We start from the raw sequence: 19,842 nt of genomic DNA, 5'->3' as shown, positions 1-19,842 counted from the left end.
GGTATTTTCAATTCTTTTGAAAATATATATACTTTGAAGTGGAATTGCTAGGTCATATGGCAACTCTATGTTTGACTTTTTGAGACAGTGACAAACTGTTTTCCAAAACATCTATAGCATTTTACATTCCCATCAGCAATGTATGAGAATTCCAATTTCTCCACATCCTTGTCAATGCTTGCTATCATATGTCTTGTTGACTATAGTCTTTCTAATGCATGTGAAGTGGTATCTTGTGGTTTTGATATGAATTTTCCTATGACTAGTGATGTTAAACGTTGTTTTATATGCTTATTGGCCATCTGTAGATCTTCTCTGGTGAAATGTCTAATTCAATGTCAAGTTTTAAATTTTTTTAAAAATTTTTATTAGGGTATAGTTGATCTACAATGTTGCGTTAGTTTCAGGTGCACGGCAAAGTGAATCAGTTATACGTATATATATATCCACTCTTTTTTAGATCCTTTTCCCATACAGACCATTACAGAGTACTGAGTAGAGGTCTCTGTGCTATACAGTAGGTCCTTATTAGTTATCTATTTTATACATAGTAGTATGTATATGTCAATCCTAATCTCCCAATTTATCCCCCCCTTACCACCTTATGGTAACAGTAAGTTTGCTGTCTACACCTGTCACTCTATTTCTGTTTTGTAGATAAGTTCATTTGTACCCTTTTTTTTAGATTCCACATATAAGCAATGTCCTATGATATTTGTCTTTCTGTGTCTGACTCAATTCACTCAGTATGACAATCTCTATGTCCATCCATGTTGCTGTAAATGGCATTATTTTGTTCTTTTTTATAGCTGAGTAATATTCCATTATATATATGTACCACATCTTCTTTATACATTCCTCTGTTGATGGACATTCAGGTTGCTTCCATGTCCTGGTTATTGTAAATAGTGCTGCAATGAACATTAGGGTGCATGTATCTTTTCAAATTATAGTTTTCTCCAGGTATAAACCCAGGAGTGGGATTGCTGGGTCATATGGTAATTCTATTTTTAGTTTTTTAAGGAATCTCCATACTGTTATCCATAGTGGCTGTACCAGTTTACATTCCCACCAACAGTGTAGGAGGGTTCCCTTTCTCCACAACAGACTGGACAGCTACATGTAAAAGAATAAAATTAGAACACTCCCTAACACCATATGCAAAAATAAACTCAAAATGGATTAAAGACCTAAGTGTAGAGCCAGATACTATAGGACTCTTAGAGGAAAACCTAGGCAGAACACTCTTTGACATAAATCACAGCAAGATCTTTTTTGATAAACCTTCTAGAGTAATGAAAACAAAAATAAACAAATTGGACCTAATTAAACTTAAAAGCTTTTGCACAGCAAAGGAAACCACAAACAAAACGAAAAGACAACCCTTAGAATGGGAGAAAATATGTGTAAACAAAGCAATCAACAAGGAATTAATCTCCAAAATATACAAACAGCTCATGCAGCTCAATATCAAAAAAACAAACAACCCAATCAAAAAATGGACGGAACATCTAAATAGACTTTCTCCAAAGAAGACATACAGATGGCTAAAAAGCACATAAAAATATGCTTAACATCACTAATTATTAGAGAAATGCAAATCAAAACTACAATGAGGTATCATCTCACACTGGTCAGAATGGTCATCATCAAAAAATCTACAAACAGGGCTTCCCTGTTGGCACAGTGCTTAAGAATCTGCCTGTCAATGCAGGAGACATGGGTTCATGCCCTGGTCCTGGAAGATCCCACATGCCACGGAGCAACTAAGCCCATGCACCACAACTACTGAGCCTGCGCTCTAGAGCCTGTGAGCCACAACTACTGAAGCCCGTGTGCCTAGAGTCTGTGCTCTGCAACAAGAGAAGCCACCACAGTGAGAAGCCCACCCAACGCAATGAAGAGTAGCCCCTGCTCTCTGCAACTAGAGAAAGCCTGCGCACAGCAACGGAGACCCAACGCAGCCTAAAATAAATAAATTTATTTTTAAAACTCTACAAACAATATAGCTATTTGCTTTAAAAGCCATCTCTTCACTGTTGGCCCTAAGTAAACCATAATTTAACCCATGTTCTCATTATTACAAACAGGAAAGCTTGATGTCACAGTTGGTGCTAAGTAAATTATAATCTAACCCTTGTTCCCATTATTACAATTAGAGATGCTTGATGTAGTGAGAAGGGCACTGAAAGGAAACATGAGGGAGACATCTGGGTGTAGGTCATTGCTTAGTACTACTTTGTTGTAATACTTTGGCCTCATCACCTAATATTTGACTCTAATTGTTCTCATCTCTACAGTGAGGGAATTAAATAAGAGAATTTATTAGGATTTTCCAGCTGACCTGACAAAGTACTAATTAATGAAAAATTACTGTACTAGACTACCAATTGATTTGACAATCTACCATACACAAATGCTTTAATAAATCAGTCAAGACAGTTGATAATAAACACAATGTAATGTAAGACTTAGGCTTAAACTTTGAGAGTTGTTTGGTATATTTTCAAGTACATATGTAATTGTCAGCTCTTGTTACTACTATATAGCTGTAAGCCTTTTTTTGTTTGTTTGTTTTAACATCTTTATTGGAGTATAATTGCTTTACAATGGTGTGTTAGTTTCTGCTTTATAACAAAGTGAATCAACTACATATACACAAAGAAACGAAATTGAGTTATTTGTAGTGAGGTGGATGGACCTAGAGTCTGTCATACAGAGTGAAGTAAGTCAGAAAGAGAAAAACAAATACCATATGCTAACACATATATATGGAAACTAAGAAAAAAAAAAGGTCATGAAGAACCTAGGGGCAGGACGGGAATGAAGACGATGCAGACCTATTAGAGAATGGACTTGAGGACACGGGGATGGGGAAGGGTAAGCTGGGACAAAGTGAGAGAGTAGCTGTAAGCCTTTTAAAAATATCTAAGATAGAGGTTAAAAAACCAACAGTCTATGAGTTAAACCTCTTCAGCAGTTGATGTTTAGTACTCACTGTCTTTGTTTAAAAGAAAAAAAATAAACTTTTTAAATTAGGAAACTTATGATTAAAAAATATGGATTCTAACTTCTTTAGAAAAAAAGGAAAGGTTTTGAAACACTGGTCCAGTCATTAATACAGAGAAAGAATTGGCGGATGGAGGTAGCTGGGGCCCTTTGAGAGAGGAGGAGTTCTCACCTCAGTCCCCACCCAGACTCACTTTCTCATTTACTTGGTAGGTTTTGGGTTTGTAAATCTTAATCTATTTCAGAGATTCATCAAGTGATTAATCTGAGTTGAGAGAATAAAATAACATGAGACTTGGTCCTAGAGCATTTCACTGGGGAGAGTGATGTCCTTCAGGAATTCTAGCAGAAGACATGAAATCAGCAACCTTGTCTATTACCTTTTCCTATCTGCCACTAAGAAACATATCATCCTAGTAATATGTCAAAGAAATTTCTTCCCCTAAATATGTACAGACAAAAGGGCATTATCCCATTTTTTAATTTGTTGGATAGAATATACAGGGCCTGAGCTGTATATGGTTTTGAATTGTAGCAGTAAAAAAATTAGCTGTGTGAACAGGAAGCAAAAGACAGACTGTGCGCTATATTTCCTGCTCATATGTTGTCTCAGCTGTTTTGCACTTTCCAGTTTCAGCTGAAGAATGTCCATTTATCACGTAATGCTAATCAGTTATCATTCTACTCTACATTTTGTACAAAACATTGCTGGGAAGTCTGTTCTGGATTTGATGGATAGCCAGAATGGGACAGCACATAGCCAAAAAAGGCATAAATACTCACAGATGTCTGGTCATACAGATGAGTTAAAAATCAAAGAAAATTAGTGCTGGATAAGACAGACGTGATCATAGAGCACAACAGGGGAGCATAAACTTGCTTTTTCTTCACCTTTTTCATCCAAATGGGCTTTTTTTCTCATTAAAATAAATATTCAAACCAGAAGGTCTTTTATTTGTTTCCTTAAACTAGTAGGTTTTTTCTCCCCAAATGTAAACCCCACATCAAGAAGACAAAAAGCAGAAATCCTGTTTATTACCAAAGATATCCAAAAAGCTGTCCAAATCCAAATTAGAGCATATGGTGCAAATTGCCCCCTCTTATATCCTCCAGCATTCCCCATCTCATCCCCTCATCTCACTATCGTTCTGGTTTGGGAAATCGGTATATTTTTTTATTCAAGAGCTACAGAACAAAAATCATTTTTGCTGCACCAAAATAATTGGCTAGCGGAAAATAAAGCAGTAATTTTACCGTCTCCTTATTCCATCAATGATTTTGTATTTTTGTCAAGCGATATCTGATTATTGTAAATGTTTCTCACATGTTAATTTTTTGTTGAATATTATTCTTTTTTATTTATTGTTATCTGTTCATCATCCTTTTGTTTCATACTGCTGATATCCTTTTAACACTGCCAACCAACTCTCATAGCCACCAATGAAAATTTTTCCATATGAGCTAGACTCTGTCTGAGCTTATTTCTATACCTTTACTATTTTTGCCTATAAAAATAATTAGTTATTGCTGTTTTCTCTTGTATCCTTTCAACTAATGAAAATTTAAAATTAAAGAATAGTAGTTGTTTTCTTCTTGGGAATTTTCCTTTCACATTGTGATACTTCAAAATGCAAAAGTAAATATACTTTATTTGGGTATTCTATCATATGATTAATTTTCAAGTCACACATAAATATGAATTCAGCCCTCTCAAAGTTGTATTGTTTTCCAAATTTCTTGATACATTTATACCATAATAATGTTTAACAATATAAAAGATACTTTTAAAATATTGGATATTTGCTTAACACATATCAAGATTTCAAATCAAGTGATGATGGCAATCCAGGAAAGAGATTTGAAGATTAGAAAATCTTTGCAGATTTTTAACTCCTAACACTAGATTTTTAAAGTGCAATCTGGTCACTTCAGCAAACTTGTAAAGGCCAAGGTAAGGGTTATAAGAGGGAAGGCTCAAAGTAATCACCCACTTCAAACTGATGTCTTCTGAAGTCATTTGTCAGCATAGATTTTGGGATATACATTTCTTTATAGTTTATTTTGAGTTGGAACTGCTAGAAGGAAATTGACTTGACTTATACATGACTACGCTTTCTTTCCAAGAAAGAACAATGTCATCACATTATTAAGCAGAAAAAAAGTGCCATTTCTCAAATCTAGCAGCTTCACATACAGGACCACTAATTCTATTTCACTCTTTAACAGAATTGTACAATTCTTGCCAACAGTTTTAAATGATTTAGCAAATAAAGACTATCCCCTCTTCTTCAAGTTGAAGTATTTAAAAAGACAAAGGAAAATTGTGAATTATAAAATGTTGATGGTATATTCTACCTGATGGGTAGCAAACGAGAAACAGCTAATAAAAAGAATCATATATAAATCAAAAATAAGCAAAAAATTATGAATTTGAGACATATCTTTTCAAACTTTAAAATAATCATCTGATGATTTATATATAAATTTAAGACAGAATCTACTTAGTTTATTCATTTATTCCATTTAAAAACTTTATTTATTCAATACACAATTACTGAGTAACTCCTGTGTCTAAGACACTCCACAAACATGTGAAAACATGTTATTAAAATCTCAGGATTCTAGAGTCAAGGCATATTAATTTCAGCTTGATTTGAGGTCACAGAGGTTATGCCTTATTGCCTCCTATTTGAAAAAGTCTAGATTTGGGGCAACCGATAATAGAAATTCAGGATCAATATTAATTCACTAGTACTGGACATGTCACCAATAAAGGCTAACAACACAATTTCCTGTGCAAAGAGCAATGTAATTAACTTTATTTATCATAAAATTGAAGGAAACATGGATAACCCCAATGCTTCATAACAATGCTTTTTACTGTTTTGACAAAATCTTAAAATGTATTAATTCATCATTAATTTATTTCATAAATGGTTATCACACACCTACCATGTGACACATTTCTGAGCTAGCTGTGGTGGATGAGCATAAAGATCCAACAAACTACAGAGGAAAACAGACAAGAAAACAGGCAATTTCAATATAAGGTGATGAATCAAGGGAGGCATCTGAGGGGAGATGCAGAGGAGGAGCCATGCTTAGGGGTTTCAAATTCTATCTTGTAGACAATAGGAAGACACTGAGGGTATATAAGCTGGGAAGTAACTTAATACGTTTTGCATTTTAAAAAGATCATTCTCATTGAAACAATGGAAAATATTATAGAAAAATAGAAGACTAGAAGCAGAAAGACCAATTGGAGGATTCGTTCAGGAAATAAGACAAAGAATAATGTCTGGAACTAAAACCATGTTTATAAAAATGGAGAGAAGTAATTTGACGTGAGGTGAATCCAAAGAGTTAGAAAAGATGCACTAAAGTGATTTGATTTCGAGGTCGGTGAAAAGAATATTATAGTTGACACTGAGGAATCTGTATGATGATTCAAATTCACCATATGTAAAACTCATTCACCTACATGAACACTCATCACATATATTTATTATTATTATTATTTTTATTTTATTTTATTTTATTTTTTTGTGGTACGCGGGCTTTTCACTGCTGTGGCCTCTCCCGTTGCAGAGCACAGGCTCCGGACGCGCAGGCCCAGCAGCCATGGCTCACGGGCCCAGCCGCTCCGCGGCACGTGGGATCCTCCCGGACCGGGGCATGAACCCACGTCCCCTGCATCGGCAGGTGGACTCTCAACCACTGCGCCACCAGGGAAGCCCTATTTATTATTTTTATACCTAAAATTGTTTACTAATTTGATATACAGTTTATTCCCTCCAAAAAAATTCAAATATTGATCCATTCTTCATTCATGCATTCATTTAGCTATTAATCTGTCAAGTATTTATTGAGAATCTTCTGAGTGTTTCACACTGAATTAGGGTAAATAGGACATAACTGGTTGAAAAGAGATAGAATAATAGAGGGAAAACCATGTGCAACTATGATAAGAGGGACCCAGCATGTACAGTGAACTAAAAAGGTAGAGAATTAGAACTGAAAATGCAAAGGAAATATCATGCAAGTAGGAGGTCCTGGAGAGACCATGCTGAGTCCTATATTCAATATATTAATTAGCATTAATCTAAGAAAAACTGGCAAGCTTCCAAGACTTTTAAGCAGAAGAGGAAAGGTAGTGCCATTACTACATTTGTGTTTTGAAAAGGTTATTCTGGTTACAATGTGGGAAAATGGATTTAGAGTTGTTAAGGGAATAAATAGGAGAGTGCTTTAAGGGGATATATTTAATGGTATTAAGCATCAGGATAGTGAAGTGAAGAATGTGGAGAAGAATAGATAAATATATTTAGAAGACATAAGTTACAAAGGCTTAGTGAAAAATGTAAAAGAGAAGGGAGAGAAAAGAGATTATCAAGATTTCTGTCTTGAACAATACTATATGGATAGAACTACCATTTACTGAGACAGGCAACATTGGAAGGGGGCAGTTTCGTTTGGGGAAAGATCATATTTTTGAGGTTCCTTTAAGACCTACAAGAAGAAGATCTCATAGGCAGTTGGATACACAGTGTGTTCCAAATACACTGGTATTTCTGACCTGAAAGAGATGAGCACTTCTATTTTCTCTGTGAAGTGGAATATAACATTAGGGATGGAGCAGGAAATAAAGGAAGTTGGAGTTTGTGAAGAAAACAAAAGTTTTAAATAGTTGAATGAATGAATTGCCCAAAGAAATATAATAAGGTTGGCAAGCAATGTGGAGATAAATACCATGCATTTACAGTGGAAGTTTTTTCCACTGGACTTTCTCTTTCAGTGTTGGGATATAGACAAGATATAATTAGGTTCGTCCATGGCTGGGGAGTTTTCACACAGACATGATTTTTTAAAAAATGAGAAACAAGGGTGTTTGGTGTATTTGTAAGAGTACAATTGAAATTATTAATCATTATTTTAATTTGGATAAAAAGAAAAATGAAGGAAGAAGAAACCTTAAATACTGGGAAATATTAGAGTTATAAATGTTTTCTTGTACTGAGGAAGAATTAAAATTGCAGCTGTAGAATAAGCAAGGTGGAAGAGAGCAAAGTAACATTTAAGTGAGAGATTTCGGAGATAGAGTAGTTATGGATAATGGGAGGGTCCAAAGTGTGATTGTGGAAGAGAGAAACTGAAGAAGTCAAATAACTGCATGAAACAGATTTTTGGAGAGTGATGCATTGATGTGGCTTTGAAATTATTCAAGATGAAGGCAAAGTTTATACATAAGATGCTTACATTTTTTCTAGATAAGAAAGAATGATCAGATCAGAGATTATCAGCAACACAGAGGGAATAGAAGCTTGATTTTCAAAGATGCAAGAATGAGTAGGAGGGTGCCATGGGCTGAATTGCTACCACGCTCCCCCAAATTTATATGTTGAAGTCCTAACCCCTAGTACCTTAGAATGTTAGTACATTTGGAGATAAGTTCTTTAAAAAGGCAATTAAGGTTGAATGAGATAATTAGGGTGGGCCCTAATCAAATATGCCTGGTGCCCTTATAAGAAGAGACAATTAGGTCACAGATGCCCATAGAGGGAAGACAATGTGAAGATATAGGGAGAAGATAGCCATCTATACATCAAGAAGAGGCCTCAGAAGAAACAGCTCTGCTGACCCGTTGGTCTTGGACTTCTAGCCTCCAGAACTGTGAGAACATAAATTTCAGTTGTTTAAACCATTCAGTGTGGTACTTTGTTATGGAAGCAAATTAATACAGGGGAATTAGGGGAAGAATGACCTGGAAGCAGCAACAGAGAGCTACCAACCCCTAATCTTGGCCCTGAGGTTCATGGAATATGATAAAAAAAAAAAAAAGACACTCACTTAAAAGAACTACAGGGGAAATTAGTACTCAGAGTTTCATTTATGACAAGGAGGCAGAGTAGTACTAAGCAAAACATTTGAGGATATAGAGGGTAATATGGATACTTTTCTATTTCTAATAACTCAAACTCAATTCTAAGGAAGAAAGCAATCAAAGGAGATCAAACTCTCCTAGAAGTTGAGGTCAGGATGTAAACCAGTGGGCATTAACCCTTCTAATAGGCACTCCTAAGTACAAACTACATAGTTTATTTAAGTGCACCATTTAGATCAATCCAGATTTAGATAGCCAATTTAGATAGCAGCTGGTCTGGCCTAGAACAGAGGGAAAACAAACAATCTCTGTCTTTCACATTTCTTCTGTTTTCATACTGACTAAAATATACTTTAAAAAAAAGAGAGATTTGTTAAACATTCTCAATAAGAAAAATGGGAAAGGGAAAGGAAAATGAAGGCAGACACACTTATTGATCTGTGAAAAGTCAGAAATTTCCTAAGGAGAAAGTTTAAGATTTAGAGGCCTAGCTAGAGAGTTATGAAAAAGAAAAAGTGATATACCAATTACAAATCCTTTTAAAGATGAGTATAGAAAAGTGAAGATATCCAACTTGTGCCCAGGATTCAAGTTGATTTAAAAGAATAATAAGGTTTTCCAAAGTAAGCTGAATTGACTTCCCAAGAGGGAGACAAGATGAAGACACTTTTGAGGCTCTCTCTGAAAGCATAGAAAAGAGTTAGTAATTGGAGCAATTGGGGAACTTATTTTTCATGAATGGATAAATTTCATTAGAGATGAACATATTTGAAAGAGGGAAAGCTAGAAAATCATGGATGAATACTTCTGAAGCCATTTAGTAGTTTCAAAGGGATAGCGTTATTGTACATGGGGAATCAGTTCTGCCCTGTGTGAAGGTTCAGGGAAGGTGAAGACAGAGGAATGACCAAACCCATTAGAAGAAGCCAGATGAAACAATTTGTCAAAAACTATTATAAAAGTTTATCTCCTGTATGTAAATGCCACAGACAGGAAGAGGATAAAGAGAAGGTGTTTTGTTTACTTTGTCTGTTTAACGTAACAGATGCTTTGGAGAGACCTACGATTTGTTGGCTTTCAAAGAAACCAACAAGGCAGAATGTAGAAGAGTATGCTCAGAGAATAAGTGTCTAAACCTGAAACAAAGAAAACGGAAACTTTTTTTAAAATTCTACAAGTAATATGGTATCCTTTCTATCAAAAACAAAAGAAATATGTACAGTTAAAAAGTAGATTGGACTTCTTAAAACTTTTAAGCAGATTGGCGTAAACCAGGGAAAAGTGGAAGCCTTGGGAAATGGGACCCTTGTTTTAGAAGTAAAAGAAGTAAACTGTTTTTCTCGTGCCTCTGAAATAGCTAATAAAAGATATTACGGCTTGGCAAATTAAAACTCTGAAGGGAAGCCCAACTTTGTGGAGCAGCAAAAAAAATATGTATCCTTTCGTTCCCTAAGTCACAGAACATATAAGTTTAGAAATGTCAATAACAGCACCTTAAATTCAGGGATCTGTCAAGAATGGCCCTCTAGTTAGTCCAGTGAGAATACCAGGAGAAAGCCTCCTTAGCTTAGCAGGTAGCAGCAGTAGGCCCTACAGCATAAGGCAAAAAATGGGGGATTCCATTTGTGCTGAAAAAAATACAGATAAGAGCATTCATCTGGGCTTGTGTGAAATCATGACAATATCACTTGAAGAGCTGCCTGCTACAAAGGTGAAGTACTCTACTCACAAGTGAAGATAGAAGATACCAGAAAGAACTCACAATAAGCCCAGCTTTGAAGTGTGGAGCTGATGCAGAACTTTCGTTTCTTATTCAGTCATGGGAATTTTGGAACAGTGAAAAACAGGAAAAGTTTGGGGTTAGAATAATTCCCCTTAGGAGTGGAAGAAGCCTTGGGCTAAAGCTACTAATATTAGCATATAATTAAGATTTGTATTGCTGAAAGGGTTAATATATATGGATGAATTCAGGGTTTAACATCTTTGAAATTGAATTTCTCCAATCAGGAAGGGAACTTCATTTGTATTATAATTTCTCTCTGAAAATGTTATAGTGAGGTGTGGTTCATGTTGTGAACAGCCCCTCTTACATAGTATAATTGGATTCATTTTCTGGGCTCTCAAATCTTCTGATGGGGCAAGATGGATAGCAAGTTCTCAGTTTTGTTTTGTTTTTAAGGTGAAATATTAAATCAAATGGGTTAAAATTTTAGCCTAATGTACAAAATTTCTTTGAATTTGCTTTAACTAATGTCCTATTAAGATCCATGTCAAAAACTTCTGAGAACAATAAAACTACCCATTTGGGTACTTTCAAGTGTGTGAGTGTGGGCTTCAACCAGAAGCCCAAGGTGGACCCAGGACTCGCTTTAAAGACTACCGGTTCCTCCCCACCAAAAGGAGGTGCCACATGCTGGATGACCATAGTCTCTCTGGGTATCCTAATGAGTTAAGAGAGGACAGGCATCAGGGAGCATTGGGAAAAAATACATTCCCCTTCTCATAGCCTAGCAGAGCAATCTAGCATAATGAATGAAAACATAGCTATGATTCCTAATTTCACAAGTTATCAACTTTTTGACCTTGGACAAGTTACTTAGTCTCCTTCTGCTTAGATTTTTCATCTTCAAAATAGGGTTAATAAGTATATACCTCAAACATTTGTTGTGAGGATTAAATGAAGGTACTGAGTATGTGATAAGGACTCAATCAGTTTTGGATATGATTAAACTTATTATCTCATGTCAGATTAAATACTCTTCTGTCAACCTATACCAAATTCTTCATCATCTGTCCCACCCTCACATTCTCCCTTGGACAAAAAAGTATAGTAAAATGGTGAAGAGCATTGGCTTTGGAATCAGACTGTCTATATTTAAATCCAAGCTTGTAATATGATTTGGGAGCAGATACCCTCATTGGACCTCAGTTTTCCTCTATGTACTTACCCAGCAGGGTTGTTATGAGGATTAAATGAGTTGCAATATGTGAGGAACTTAGAAAACTACCTCTATGCGGCATGTGTATTTTAGAGTGCATGAGAAACACTGTGTAAGCATTACTTTCATCAGTATTATTGCTGAGAACCTGGGCGCTCTGAGGCACTCATTTTACCACTGTGCCTTGAAGACCAGAACCCTGTTCCACGTTTCCTCTTGAACTTTATGCTCACTATGGCCTGGCTGTAGGGGAAACATGCCTAGTTCCTAGGGCAGCTCTGACTCAGTCTCTCTCATAGATTTCTATAGATAGCAGTAGAGGTGGGGCAGAGTAGGAGATCCCATTTTGGCCCTCAGACCTACGTCAAGGCTATGATTTAAAATTTTCCCCAATAACCTGCATTAGAGAATTAAGAAATTACACAGCTATGGAATAGTTGATTCCAAACAAGTAATTTAATTAATTAAGCAGCTTCTGTAGGAATCTCATGAAGTATAAGGAGAGATATTTGGCAGGATTCATGGTTCAGGCATTTCTGAGTTCTTAGGAAGGACAGCAATACAACTGCATTAAAATTGCATCCTTAACTTTAACACAAAATCTCTGATATGAAGCGTATTTTTCAATATTTGTAAAATTATGAAATGCCATAGAGAAAAAATAGTACAAAAGTAATAAATAAAGTTTGAAACCATTAATAAAACTTCCAGTCCTCATCACCTACAAAAAGAAATAGAATAGGGCTTCCCTGGTGACGCAGTGGTTGAGAGTCTGCCTGCCGATGCAGGGGACACGGGTTCGTGCCCCGGTCCGGGAAGATCCCACATGCCGCAGAGCGGCTGGGCCCGTGAGCCATGGCCGCTGAGCCTGCACGTCCGGAGCCTGTGCTCCGCAATGGGAGAGACCACAACAGTAAGAGGCCCGCGTACCGCAAAAAAAAAAAAAAAAAAAAAAAGAAATAGAATATTATAAGTACCCTATGTAACAAGATTTTGTTAGTTTCCTTCCTTGAAGAAAATGATATGTTTCTCATCTTAAAATGTTCTCTCCTTTTTTTCTTTTATTAATGAAATCACAATACTCAATGTTAATATATTTCTAAGTAATACAGTCCAGTCAGAAATACTATAATTCACCAGTTCATAACATTGAAACAATTTTGAACATTCTGGATTTCTTGGCGTAGATATAATGTACTTTGATAATGAGATTCCCCAAGTGCTGCCATCTTTCATTTTACACAGTTTACACTTGAATGGGTAAAATTCATTCATAGTCAAAGAATACGTTTAACACTTGGTATACTGACAAGTCCTATGTTTGGCTTTCTCTGTTGAGTTTCACCCTCAAACCCAGGGACTTTTTAATGGTTAGCAATGTGTAAAACTAAAGATCATTTAACCTCTCAAAGCTTAATTGCCAAAATAGACCTAGCACTGTTGCCTTGAAGTTTCTTGGCTGGAGGACACCGTCTTCAACATGACAAACCTCCCTGCACATGTACCAAATAGAAAAGAGAAGTTGAAAGAGCACAACCAAAAATATCTGCCTTACCTTTTTTGTCTACCCTTGTAAACTGCTTTTACTACTTAGTGTCAAATATCCAAAAGGGTTCTAAAAAGACCTTTGTCCAAAAGACCATAGAAGAAAATTTTTGCACATAGAAGTGTAAACAGGGGGAAATTTTCTGGAGGAAAAATTGATCATAAGTAACAAAATAAGCATTTTTTTGAGGTATAGTTGATTTACAATGTTGTGTTCATTTCAGGTGTACAGCAAAGTATACAAATATATATATGTATATATATCTTTATTCTTTTTCTGATTCTTTTCCATTATGGTTTACAAAATAAGCATTTTATATTTCCTTGAATCAGTAATTCACATTGTAGGTGTTTTAACTAAAGAAATATTCAGAGAAGTGTGCAAAGAGATATATGGTCATTGTAGTAGTTTTGTTGCTTTTGCTGCTGCTTGTTGACAAAGTAAAAATAGTCTAAATATCTACTAATAGAAGATTGGGCAATTACAGTAAATGCCTTTATATACATAGTAGTTAAAAGGAATTTAGAAGATTTATATATATTAAAATGGTTCAAAATAATTGAAAAGATTACAGAGAACATATACAGTATGATTTCATTTCTATTATTTTCATGTAGAAAACTCGAAGTGTAGACATTAAATTGTTAACAGATGTTATCACTCAGAGCTGAAAAAATGTGAAGACTTCCTCTTTATACATTTTTATATTTTAATATCCTACAATTAAGTGTATACATACACCTATATTTTTCCAACAGCCGGGGAAAAATGAGAAAAGAATGGTTCTCTGGAGATGATTTTCTCCAGTCTTCTGATATTCACTGCCATTCTAACATGGATTATGCAAAATTAACCAGTCAATACTTAAAGTACTTTTATAATCTCAGAAAGAAGAAGGAATGTATGCAGAACAAGTCTATTTATAAAAGGGCAGGAAAATAGAATATTGGATAGTGCTTAGTGAAGAAGAAAGAACTGAAGAAGAGATGTGTAGTGGGGTTAAGAGAAACTTGGACAATAATTTGCTTATGTTCCAATTTTTGCAGGTAGCTAGGCTTACTATTCAAAATTTTGGGTATCCTACAACATTTAAAGTAACCTCTGACAAGCCAGAATTAGGAGGATCACATCAAAAGAATAAGATGATATAGCTGTCCTGTATTTTTCTACACCAATGTTAAAATTAAGTAAGTTCATATATTGCTTTTGTACCTGTTAATAGAATAAAGTATCCAATTCCTGGCATTCTTTTCTGATATCCAGAGTTAGCACAAGCCATTTCTGCAAGCAGTTTCAACAATAAAACAACATCAAGCAATGTAATTGCTGCTTGAAAAAGCCAAAAGATACACCTAAGAAAAGAATCTCACACACAAAAGCAAATAGGGGGGAAAACCTCTCCTATCCAGCCAAGAGCCTCTCTCATGATTCATTCATGTTCCCCTTCCCTGTTGTGATCCTACCAGCAAAAGTTTTATATCTGAAATTCAAAGCATCCCTAAATTAAACAATATACAGGCAACTAAACGCTAGTCTTTCACTTCCCATGATGTCTACATTTTATGCATTTTCCTTTTTAACAAATGGTTTTCATTTGTGCTAAATGACTAAAATTGAGTTCTCCTTGTTAATCACTTGAGGGGTGTGTGTGTGAGTGTGTGTGTCTGTGTGTTTAATTTATTGCATAGAGTAGAACTCAGTATGCAATAAAAAATATTCTGGTGATCATAAGGCCTTGAAAAGTCACTGGCTCTAAAGTAAATGGTTATGGTTAACACTTTTGCCTGTATGGTGAATAAACTTTGATTGGTATTAATAGAACTTATAAATATATACTCATGAACTGGTCTTTAAACCTGCTTTCCCTTTCCAAACTGTACAGATATGCAAAGGGTTTCTTACTTGGAAAAATGGAGTACATTACTGAGTAAGTATTGAGCTGCCAATGATGTAGCCAAAAAATACAAACAGTTTTACTTACTGAGGCCTCTCCTGAGGATATTAAAGACCACAATTTTCTGCCTTCTAATTCTGGATTTCTGAAATAAAAATAAGACATCTTTGGAATGAAGGAAGCTTATAATCTATCCATAAGGCTATTGCCAGAAAATAAAGCCTATTTAATTTCACTTAACATTCAGAGTGGCATTTCTTTATAAGAACTATAGTCATATTGAAATTATATGGCAATGTTTTGTTGAGTTTGAGTCCTGTAGGGAGAGCTCATTCCACTGTACATTCGTCTAATTGAATATTTTCCACTGACAGTCAAACTAAGATTGTATAATTTGGCCAACAGCCAGATATAAACTTTGAAGTGTTGTAAGTATCCTGTTCAGGGTACTCCAAGACTGCAGTAAATTTGTGAAGCCAAGACTGACTGACATGGGCTCAGGAAATCCATTGTTGAACCTTGGTGATTTGTATTAACTTTTCCTCTATTCTCAAGACATGAGCGACGTGACTCTAGACAAAGCTGTTTTCTATATCAGGTGATTATCATTAGAGGTACATTCCAATAATTAAAGGCAAGTATATTCCTGAACTACAAAAACATACTTGTATATACACACATCACACATTCATACTCATGTACACATGAATGACGGAGCATTACATATGGTGATGCTCAAATATGTATATATTTATATATAGTATGTAATTCATCATATTTTTCTCAAATATACATTATATACTCACATACATATACAAGTCTGTAAATGCATAGATAATTCTGGAAAAATACATTAGAAATTATTATGTGGAAAATACTCTGGGAAGTATGAGTGGGCAGTTGGGGATTTATTAGAGAAATCTTTATTTTTCATGATATTCTTCTTTGAATTGTTAATTTTATTTTAAGCACTATTTACAATTTTATAATTTTTAAACTAATAAATATTTATGAACAGGATTAAAGAAAAGATGTTATTAATCTTGATTTTAGATAGATATACTATTAATTTTCTATAAAAATCAAGAAAAATTAATTCCTAAGAGAAATTTTTGTCATATTTACAGATATAAACCTACTGAAACAACATTTAGTCTGTTTTTCTTATGTTGTATATACATACTTAATGCAGATTTAACTTTTATATAAAACTTTTTTTTCACATTTATAGGATATTTAACCCAGAGAGCACAGACTAACAAATATTTAGACATACTGATGACAATGTTCTCCTACTCTCAGCAATTTAGCCATATTTTCTAACAGTGAATTGGTTACTCTTGATCAACAATGGAAACTTCATCTCCTTGCAGAGAAGTCACAAATGAATTAAAGAGAACTAGTAGTGTCTCCAAGATAAAACAAATTTAAGTAATCTGAAAACTGTTACCATAAGAAATTGACACAAGAGGGGGATATATATGGCAATAATTGGGCTACAAATGGCAAATTCAAGGTATCTCAAATACTTTAGTAAAATACCCTCATAGGTAGAGAGCAGATGGAAGTCAAAAGAGCATGCCTCGATTTCATGGAATATGGTCTTGCTTTAAGAGATTAGTGAGGGACATAAAAATATTTTCCTTCAGATAATCTATGAAGAGAGTGTCCAAAGTGTAGTAGCAAAAAACAAAGAGAGTAATATCTCACGAAGACAAGAAACCAGGCTCCATGACAATTCTTCATAGCAAGATTATATCCCACCAAATCAAAACCTAGAAACACACTCCTTTGGTAGTATTCAGAATCTGTCAGTCCAGTGGTCAACCCTGTGATTAGGACATTATTTCCAACTAACAAGACCTCAGATCGATGCACTTTTTTTTTCCAGAGAATTCCAATATACCATTCCTCCTCCCTCCCAGTTTCCCTTATTATTAACATGCATTAGTTTGGCACATTTGCTACAATTGATTAGCAAACATTGATACATTATTATTAGCTAAAATCCATAGTTTACATTAGGATTCAGTCTTTGTGTCCTAGTTAGGTTGCATTTTGACAAATGCATCGTATCATTTATCCACCATTATAGTATCATACAAAATAGTTTCAAGTAAGTGGTTGACAGATGCATTATTCATCCTTCCTGCCTTTTGTGGAGAAACTGAGTTACAGGTTACAGATGATGTAGCATTAGTTTCTCCCATCCAACATTGCTGGTGTTTTCCTTACCCTTTCTGCTTTTCTGGTACCTCTTGAATGAAATAACATCTGCTGGATATACGTGGACCTCTGCTTGCTCCACAGACCACACCCCTGCATCCTGACACTACAATTATACTTGAAATGGGGGTAAATCTGCTCCTAGAAGTATTCATGGAAAGAAATGTGAAAACTTCTAATACTGCCTTTGGCTTTGTGAGCTTAGATGCATTCATCTATACTCACTGAAACCATAAAGGTAAGTCTTAACTGTGGAGATCTTAAATCAACAGTGTAGAGTTTAGATCTAAAAACTGTTGGGAGGGGAAACAAAATAAAAAAATAGCACAAACTAAGTCTCTCACATCAATCTTAAATAAAAGGAGTTCGGGGTTTACAGTCCTTGAGAAAAGTGAGCCTGATGATATTATTTATTTATCATTTAATAAAAATATATGTGATAATCACATATTTTAGCATAAGCCAAGTTCTTTAGTACATGAGATTTCTGTTGAAGTTATAGACCATTTTTAAAACTGTTTTGAATGATTACCATGTAAATTCAGTTATTAAATTACTCTGTAATAGTTTTCAACAGGTAGTATAATTTTATATATTAATGGTAATATCTTGATATCCTAAAATTAACACATTATTATAACTTAAGTTTTTGTATATTTCTAACCTCTACTTTGAAATTTATCACAGGTTGATGTCAGAGAATTCATTCAATAAATATTGATGACCTATTTATCCTTAGGTTCTACATTTAAAATCTGCTAAGCAAGTAATGATGGCCTATATTTGGAAATCAAAAGTTTCTAAATACCAGAAAATCAGAAAAATATTAATCTGTTCATACCTTATTTCTTACAATATAATGACTCAATAATAGGTAAACACGGGGGAAAAAAACCTATAAAATTGAGAAAAGAGGTATGGTAGGCAGAATATGCACTGTCCCCCCACCCCAAGGATATCACAAAGTCCTAATACCTTGAACCTATGAACATATTACCTTACATGTCAAGAAGAACTTTTCAGCAGTGATTGTTAAGGTCCTTGAAAAAAGAAGAGCATCCTGGATTACCCAAGTAGGCCCAATAATCACAAGAGTTCTTATAACAGGGAGGCAAGAGGGTCAGAGTTTTAGAAAAGGAGATACGAGGATGGAATCAGAGGTCAGAGTGATGCTGTCATGAGCCAATGAATGTAGATGGCTTCTAGAAGCTCGACAAGACAAGGAATATATTTTCCTCTAAAGCCTCCAGGAGAACTCACCTCTGCAGGCACCTTAATTTTAGCCCCATAAGACTCATTTCAGATTCTGACTACTGAACTGTAAGATAATAGAGTTACAGGTATACCTCATTTTACAGTACTTCAATTTATTGCACTTTGCAGATATTCTGTTTTATACAAATTGAATGTTTGTGGCAACCCTGCATTGAGCAAGTCTGTCAGCCCCATTTCTCCAACAGCATTTGCTCACTTTGTTCTCTGTGTCACATTTTGGTAATTCTTACTATATTTCAAACCCTCCACCAGCAGAAAGATTGTAACTCGCTGAAGGCTCAGAAGATGGTTAGCATTATTTAGTAACGAAGTATTTTTTAATTAAGGTATCTATGGTTTTTTTTAGACTTAATGCTATTACATACTCAATAGACTACAGTATAGTGAGTATGTATACAGTATACATAACTTTCATATTCACTGGGAAATCAAAAAATTCCTGTAACTCACTTTATTTTGATATTCTGGAAGTGAACACACAATATTTCTGAGGTATGCCTGTATGATATTTTAAGCCACTAAATTTATGGTAATTTGTTACAGCAGTAATAGAAAACGAATACAAAAAATAACATCGGCCAGTTACTTGCTTGTTTCTTCTCAGAGCTATGGTATGCTCTACTCTATCTCCAGCTCTCTTTCCTCCGGCTTCTAGGAAACGTAGCCAACTGAAGGATGGTTGGGTGACTGGAGGATGGGAGGCAGGGAGGCCAAATTATGGCCTTCTTTGATTCAGAAGAGCTCCTTCTGAGCTGTGCCCCCTCTGTGATGCCAGCTCCTGCAGCAGAGCTCTCCCCTGTTTATTTAAAACTAGAAGTAATCGTTCATTTATCCCAGAGATATCAATATCTTAAGAGCATATGTATTAAGATATTTATAGATTTCTTTTAGTACTAGTTTACTAGCTGTCTTATATGTTGAAAAAATGCAACTTGTTAAAACCTGCACACTTTGTTCAAAATATTCTCTTAAATATGTCCCAGGCTCCCGCAATCTGCTACCCACACCAGATCTTTCATTATCCCAAACTCAGATTTTTATGCTAATGTTGAATTTTTATAACTTGTTACTG

The sequence above is a fragment of the Lagenorhynchus albirostris genome, chromosome 4 (assembly GCF_949774975.1).
Source record: "Lagenorhynchus albirostris chromosome 4, mLagAlb1.1, whole genome shotgun sequence".
Lineage (NCBI taxonomy): Eukaryota > Metazoa > Chordata > Mammalia > Artiodactyla > Delphinidae > Lagenorhynchus > Lagenorhynchus albirostris.
Note: the sequence above shows the minus strand (reverse complement) of the source record.